This window comes from Rhopalosiphum maidis, chromosome 3 (assembly GCF_003676215.2).
Source record: "Rhopalosiphum maidis isolate BTI-1 chromosome 3, ASM367621v3, whole genome shotgun sequence".
In the NCBI taxonomy this organism is placed as follows: Eukaryota; Metazoa; Arthropoda; class Insecta; order Hemiptera; family Aphididae; genus Rhopalosiphum; species Rhopalosiphum maidis.
This window is the reverse complement of record NC_040879.1, coordinates 61,909,071-61,918,783: the sequence shown is the minus strand read 5'-3', so window position 1 is coordinate 61,918,783 and position 9,713 is coordinate 61,909,071.

The following is a 9,713-nucleotide window of genomic DNA, read 5'->3' as shown; positions in this document are numbered from 1 at the left end:
ACAATGATGTGTTTTTATTTCTGTTTTCCCTGAGCACAAAGACACTTTATCTAGTAGAAAAAAAAATTCCAATATTCAACTTCTAGCAAGTTTTCTAATAGGAAATTGGACATGGTGCACCTACTTTGTACTTTAGGAGGTCAATAGTAAACAATTTTCAGTACTTCATCGTCAATCGTTTATATTAGCATAAGCATTTTTTATACACAAATTATTTTGACTCTTTTTGAGCTATATTTATGGACATTTTAAACTGTTTTCTTTAGTTGTTTTCCTATAAATAACAATTAAACATTTTACGCTCTATCAAAAAGCAAAAACCTTTGAGGAAATTAAAAAAAAGGCAAGTAATCGGTTAGAATGGAGAATTGGAGTTGTAAACCAACCTTCGGGTTGAAAAAAAAATTGCTTTTAGGTAATGTAAATACATATTATTCTGATATTCTATAATATGACGGTGGGAAATTGTATATACTATTAGCTGTTTTTTTTTTATTACCAGTTTCCTGTATCTATATGGTTATAAATTATAATCGAATATCAATAGGTACGTATTTTATATATGACTAGTATATGATACTTTGATAAGCTTTGTGACTCGTGTATAGTCGCGTATAGAAACTGATACATATATAAATACATAATATACATACGTATCGTCATGGCTTGTCGGGTCTGTGGGTGTTTTGACGTTTCATGGGTATATTATACTACTATTATATAGGTATATATATTAATACATTAATAAACATAGAATGTATAGAATATACATTTTCACGACAAGAAACGAAACCGCGATGTAATAAGTACTCCATAATATGATATACACCAATCGAATTATTAATTATTAATTAATATAGAAACATAATTATATTGGTATACCGACCGGCGACCGTGTCCAATCAGTATTTTATATACTATACGTAAATATATAGTTTGTATAATATAATATACTGCTAAGTTGTGAGTGTCGTCTTTACCAAATAGGTGCTGAATTACTGTAAGGCGTCGTACACGCGTCAACTTGACACGACCACCGCACGCCGTCTAAGCCTAATACAATAACAGTACATGTCAGTATGTATAAGCACATGTAAGTATATAATATAACTATTCGTGTATTGTAATTTATAATTATATACTACACCTTCTAATACATTCAACTGGCCTCATATTCAATTCTATTTGCAAATTTGTGTTAAGCAGTTTTATTGTATATGTAATAATGGATTGGCCTAATTATCTTTAATCAAATTCAAAATTAGATGTGTTTTATCGTGAGTTTGTACGATATCTAAATATTTAAGGAAGTTATGAATTTATGAGAATATAAAACATGACGATAATTAAACCATTTGATAACTTGCACGGATAAAAATTTAAAACATTAAAAACATCGAAACTGTTATAAATTTTAGCCGTATTGGGCGAATGTTCGCCTAAAATTAAACATGCGCGATCGATCGCGAACGATGGTGGATTTTATTCGTTTGCTTTACATAGTGTGAATGATCTAATTTAATACAGGCTGTTTAATTTTAAGCGAACGTTCGCGGTAATTTAAATCGCATCCGCGCGCGAACTATTCGCTTAGTGTGTAAGGACCTTTAAACACAAATTTGCTATATATTATACGTTTGAGTAAGACTGAGACAACAATATGAAACTATCTCCTATGCAGAGTCAGATTAAGAAAGGGAAACTTAGAATGCTATAGCATAGGGCTCCTAAAAAAGGGGGCCCCGGAATATCAACAAAAATGTATAAACATTTTTTAGTAAGATTTTGGTATCCAAAAATGGGATAGCCCGGGATTACTATTAAACTAATCCAGTTCTGGTACTGTTTGAAATACGTAACAATAAATATAATAACAACGAGGGAACGTATTTTTTATAACTAAATAGTGAATACATAGCTACATTTAAATATATTTAAATATATTGACGATATTGCATCTATAAGTAAAACTGAAATTAAAATACTTGTAGAACGTAGGTAATATACTTACAAATGTAAAAATGTAAAATAATCAGTTATCTATTTATAAATGTAAAAAAATACATAAATAATTATTGAATATAGGCTAATGATCCTATTATAGATGTCAAAGTCTTTATTCCTAATAAAAATAATAATGATAATAATAATAATATTGTATTATCTTTAAATTATAATCGAACACGGTCAAAAATCCAATATAAGAACTTAAATATACATTTAGATATGTCATAATAATGATAATATAACATAATATTATTATAAGTACATGGATGCTATTTAAAGTGTTAGATATAATTATATAAAAATAAATTTCTTATCATTATATTACATTTTCTAAGTAATATAATACAAAAAATATGCTGCTGCGCACACTCTTATAGTACATATTATTATTATCATGCGATTGCGAGAGTGGAATTACTGTAATTTGACACAAAAACATTCTATGTTATGGATGTAAATATTTTTACTTAGATAAATAATAATTAATATTCATTATGAACAAGTAGGATATTACGTTACATCGAATAATTTTTTTCTTTGTTTTGTTTTCCGATTGATACATTTTTGAGAATAAGTTCAATAACTTCTTAATTTACTTTAAGACTATACATATATATAATATATATGTATATGTATTTCATTTAGCAACACATAATCATTTTAACTTTCCTAAATGGAAAAAGTTCTAAATATTAAAAAAAAAACATTAAATAAAACAGTTAAAATTTTTCAAAAATGCTTTTATTATAATTTCAGTAAATAAGATTATTGCTTACTCAGTCATAATTATTTGAATTAAAAAACCATGAAAATTATAACAGTCATTGTACAGTAATTATAGGTCTCAGCCTCTTTCCAGTTGTCAAATGCATCTAGAAACACCTATAGCCTACATACTACAATCTTATTTACTAAATATAATATTTATAGTCATATAATGTAGATTTATTTTTCTTATTTTTAATTAAAACATTTACTAATTTATCAAGTAGATGGTATTGCAGTGAGCAGTACCCGGGATTTGATTTCGGGGTGGGCTTAAACATTCATACTTAACTCTTATATACTTTCAATACTTAAATAGAAAATAATTTAAAAACATATACTAGGGCGAGTAGTTTATGAGTTATACGTATTTAAAGTTTAGACAAGCGGAGTAGTGGAACATTTTGTGGAGTAACCCCGTACCACTCCACTCCGAGCATCTAAACTTTAAATACTTATAATTCATATACTACTCACCCTAAATGTATCAAAATACTCAGAAAATTTTTCTGCTTTTGAAAATGAAATTAAAACTCTATGTTGTCATTCAAAAAGAAAAAAACTTAAAAAAATATAAGGATAAAAATATTTAAAAATATAATTTTTTAGTAAAAACGTTGTTTTTTAACAACTTGAAACTATATAAAAATCAAAATTTGAATGCATGCATAATTTAAACATAATAATGGGGTGAGCATGCTTAAAAAATCACCTTGTATATACACATATTATTTAAAATAAAAGATTTCGGGGTGGGCTTAAGCCCAAAAGCCTGGATACAGCACTGGCAGTGAGTGAAATGAGTATAGATTATTTATCTAGTCTTTAACTAGACAGTAAATATGAATATGAAAACATACTATACCACCTATATATAGCTATATTGTATTTTATTATTTATATTATATATAATTACATATGCGTAGGTAACCAATAATGAATCATCAAAGTGTTACATTAAGCAAATAATAAATTGAAGGAGATAGCATAATATCTTAATATTTATTTTCACTGGCAGTTTTACAACGTAAAATTGTGTTGATCATGTCTTACATATTATAGCTTTACTGCTTTCCTTATGGTCACCTCAATGTGTAGAATTTATGATGTCCGGGGTCATGAACTCGCCCGCATTTTATGCGATCATTTATAAATGCACACACTTTACGTATACAATGATTGATATAGTTTGTATATTTACATAATAAATTACGATTATAACGTTGAAAAAATTGTCTATACGTATGTGTATAATATTAATATGTAGGTATCATGTGGTACCAATATTATGTGTGCTATGATAAATTCGTATTGGTGCGTTTTTACTTTTATAAAATCAAATAGAGACTTGACAGGTTATTTTGAAGAAAAAAATAAATACGGATTAGCTATAAGTTAATATGGAATCAGTGGTATATTGTGTAAGAGTATACGGCGTTACATACTTATACTTCTCTAGTGTTTTTTTTTATACCTGATAATTAGTAAACTTACGTTAATACACGGGTAGACGACAATGGAGTAATTAAATTAACACCACAAAAAAACTATATTCTAATCAAATAACAATAATTTAATATATCCAAGCAGATAAAATATCTAAAAACATAATTAATAATATTGATATTAAATATACGTATACTTTAATATGTTATTATTATAGGACTCCGAAGTTGATGACCTTAAAAACATTAAAAAATGAACTAAAAAAATATGCAAATATGACAAAAAATATCCAAAAAAAATTACAAATATTTGTTTTAAATTAATAAAAATATATTTTTTTAAATTGTTCTCTATTTTACTATAAAATTATATATACCTTTATCAAAGCTTACAAATTACGCAAAATAAGACATAAAAATGACAAAAAATGTCCTTAAAAACTAAATAAAAAAATTACAAATATAGTAGACGTTTTAAGTAAGTTATCGGCATAATCGTCGACAAAAAACGATAAGTGAATTGATGGGAAATCAGTTAAAATGAATAAAAAAGTGGGTAAATAACCTAAAAATGTCAAAAAATGACTTAAAAAGTAATAAACACCAAAAAATGCAAAATAAAAATTAGTTGTTCAGATTCACATACTAATGAAACACATTTGTGGCAAGGAAAGCATCGTCTAAAAAGTTCAAAAAAAAAAAAAAATGCAAAATGCACCAGCTTCCGAGCCCTAGTTATTAATATTATATTTTCAATAAGAACAACACTTATGTTGTATTCAATTTACAAGTTTCAATACCATAAGATAAAAAAAGTTCAAATAATAAATAGTTTAAAATTAGTCAAAATAACATTTAAATTTATTGTGTCTATAAAATTATCTGAATAGGTAACAAAGTTTTAAATACTTAATGATATAAAACTATTATTTTTTAATAGTCAAAATAACTTATTACTTATGTATAAAAGAAACTTTTTTTAATTTCGTTTTAGAAATTAAAGTATATAGCTGATGCTATAGAGTAATGGTTTAAATTGTTATATTTTAACTAAAATACTTCATTGCATAAGTTAAGTATTATTAAATTATATAATATTCCCAACTTCGGTAGCAATTATTGTATTTTTTATAAATAAATAATTGGTAGGCTTATTCTTTATGCTTTTTCGGTCATTCATGACACCAAAATAAATATTAAATACACATGAAACAGTATGGTTATATATAATTATTTAAAAATCAAAGTTATTAATTAGAATCACTGTGGCTTTGATATGGTTTCAACATACCTTTGTTTGATTCATTTGATCTTTGTTGGTCTAATTCTTTCTATAATAAGCTCATTGTTTATTACTTATATATTATTTACTTATTCACTATTTCCAAATATTTTGAAAAGATATTATATCTTTTATAATTATATAACTTATATCTATACCAGTTTATAACGAGTCGACCAACTGTGCGATATGAGTGAATGTATAGACTATGGAGTATAGACCCATAAACGATATATCTACTGGCTACTCTAATAAAAATAATAAAAATCTTAAACCATTGTCATCAACCAACGACGATCGTGATATCGTAGAAAATCAATTTAAAATTATTAATATTTTAGTAAGTATTGTGAATGTACCAAAACATTATTATTTCCAGATAATATGTAACTCTCCGTGTAAAGTATATTGACATATACTATAAATACGTATAATACGATTTATTTGTATAATTCGCCCAATTGTCTTTCACCGAAATGACTTACAGTTTATGTCAAATTGTCCTAGAACTAAGAAGGTTAAACCGTACTCGGCTGTGTACTTATATGGCTCCGTGTCGCAACTATTAAAATTTGAACAATAACGTAAACAAAATAAATTCTAAAACTAAATACAATTTCTAATTCGCAGAAGATACTTATTGTAGATATCCATCCAGTGATAATTATCAAAAAAAAATATTTTGAAAAAAAAAACCATTAAATTACCAAGAAAATCATTTTATTGTAGTAATATATAATAAATAATATGTTTATTTATATGCGTGTAGCCCATTTTTAGGACGTTTAGATATACGAGTATATAATAATATATTATAGCATATTATATATAAATAATTAGAACTCGGATTTAAATGCATTTGTATCTTTTTTTAGAATATCTTAAGCTAGAAATGTGTTTTAAATGCTTGATGTTGTAACTACATTTTTTTTTACTTTTTTAATACATTTTTTAATTTTAATTTCTCAAATCATGACTGAAAAAATTGACTTGTTGTTAAAATATATACACAATAGTGCATATAAATGTGCAATACATAGTGAGATATACAAATGTAATTTGTCAATTTTAAGTTTTTACTCATTTTTATATATTTATATATATACGTACTTACTGGCTACTATCTACACAACTTTACATGTACAATAAACAATATTTTTATAATACACAATTATTGTTTTTTGAAAAATATAAAATGATTTAATGTAAATTTATGTTTAAATTCATTTTTGGGGGAGGAATTTTTTAGCACTTTTAGGTCATAAATGTATTTTCTAAAAAGGCATTTTTTTTTATATTTTTAGGGAAATTAAATCCGAGTCCTATTTATAATCAGTCATATAACATTCAGCCATATTAAATAAATTATACCTACTTCTGTGTATAATATGTTAAAAAATAAAGATAGTGAGAATATTTTGATTAGTAACATAATTAAAAATATCAGACATTTTATAATTAATAAGTAATGTCAAAACTCAATGTCAATTTACTATCATTATTACAAATTTAAAAATAAATTTGAGAGAGGTAATATTCTAATTCTTCGCTGAAGTAGGTTTTATTGAAAGTATACACACGTCTAATGTGAAGGTAATTATTAATTATATTACATTTTAAATCATCAGTTAACTTTATTACAGCGTTATTAACTCTAAGTATACGTTTTAAATAATTATTTTCACACATTTTTAATGCAGATAAAATAAAAAAAATATGATAAGTGATAACACATCATGCAAAGTGTGTAGAACACATGTCATTATTTAAATTTTAAAAATCTTAAATTATAAATTTTATTGAAATAATAACAATTTATGGTATCGAAAAAATAATAATGAATCAGTTTTCCAATAAATATTGAATTAGGTATATTAGCAGCTCGGTCTTAGATAATTTAAAAAGGTTAAAATAATTATAATAGTAAAAATCTGGACATCAATAAACCTTGCAAATACAATGACTCGTTAAATAAATATTTATAATTATAACGTATGTACATTAATAATATAACATTATGCATAGCCATAACGTATATTTTACCTATAGCGTTACGTGAAGACAAATTTATCGTTTGATAGGGAGTTACTCATTAAATAACTCGGAGTGTAACTAAAAATATCTAAAATTAAAAGAATAAATAAAAAAATCATAAATGTATATATTTAAAGTATTAATTGTGATAAATTTAAATTTAATGAAAATGTTATGCCCCAAAAAGAGTTTTCATGAAAATTAAATATAATATATATAGGAGGTACATGACATGATACTTTGATATCTATAACAGCTATACCGCGAGGAAGAAGCCATACAATTTATATATATATATATTATAGATAGAGTTAGGTATATTAAATAACAGTAAATATTATTTAATTGTGCTTTTTACTCAATACTTATCTTTTAGGTCCAAGTTTGATTAAACGATGTATAACCATATAAAGATATAATTGTATAAGAACAGTAGTTGCTCATGCCGTTATAAATTTGTATATTAAATTAAAAGATTTTATTTATAGGTAACACTAATCAGTAATCAGTAATCATGTGGAGCAGTGGACAATGATATAATGCTTATATAATATTTCATGACGTATTGAAATTACATTTTCTTCAGTAAAATATGTGTACTTTTATTTATTTATTTTTGTAATATATAGTCATATAGACCATAGAATAAAACTTGTTGGTTTTTCGATTATTAATTATTATATTGTACGTCTATTATTATTATTACATACAATGATAACTATAATATAAAGTTATTATTATATGTGTTTAAATCATAAGAATTATTTTTGTTATGTTATATGTCAATATGTATATTCCAAATTGGTCAATGATATTATTTTTCCTGACCATTTAGAAAGTGATAATAAAAATAATATAATTCATGTCATAGTCATAAGTATACATTACATTAATAATAATAAATAGATACTATTGATACTAACTAACTTAGAACTCTTATAGTTATATAGCTGCATAAGTACATAATATCCACGTATATTATAGGTAAAAAATCCAAAGAATACAAATTAAGTAAATAATACATTGGGTACGTAGTCCGTTAAATATAGTAAAATATTGTGCGTGGCCAAATTAATGCATTATTTTTTTGTTTTGCTTAGTGAGAATAGTAAGTGTTAAAAATTCCGTAAGTTGAGCCATCATCGTTGTTTCTCGCCTGCATGCCTATCAATTAATTTTAAATGCATTATTGAGTTAAAAAGGTGTTCTTGAAATCTTGACATTCTTGTTTATTTGTTAAAAAAAATGTTGATAGTTGTAAAGGCATCATTTAAATTCGGGCCCTCATTATTATGATTAAATAATAAGAATAAATCGATTATTGACTAATTTTATACTGGAAATTTTTATCCACAATTCTATAAAATGTGTATAATATTGTAATGTAATAATCGTATTCTTATCAATCTTATCGTGTAATCGCCAAATTAGCAACAACCTTTTTTTAAACGTATATAATATATATATTATATACATTATAAAATATAATTTACGTTTCATCTTTCATATTATTTTTTTTTTTTGTGTAGCACTGACTCAACCGTGCCGTATTATGCATAGGTACACCGATTTAATTAAGTAAATATAAAATATGCATCTGTGGAATTAATACCGTGATAATGGTGGAGACAGGTGAGTTTACAAACTAGTTTTAACTTTTAATTAGGATTGGGAATGCACTGTAGGATATAGGTATGTGTCATGTATATATAGTAGACTAGTAGTATTATACTTCGTGATATTTAAGAATTCTATATATTATTTGTTAATAAGGCATTTAATACGAAAGTCGTTTCACGCCAAAATTGTATTTATATACATAATAATTCAATACATGTTTATAATTCATTGGCATATAAACAGGGTACCAATGTACATAATATTTTTGAATTTTGAAGAAAAGACTGTATAATTTTGATTTAACTATAGAAACAAAAATATATATAATAATGTAATATTTATTTTACTATATACATGCATAGGCACCCAAGACTCAATTAAATGCTGTAGAGTGCGGATATGTAATTGTAATTATATTAGAATTTTATCCTGTGATGTATAAATGAAGATGTGCCAAATATACAGTACTTACCATTATTTGTTTTTTTTTTTTTTTTTGCTCTCTTATGGCAGTAATAAATAATAATAAAGAAGATTCTAGGAAGATACGCCATTTCATA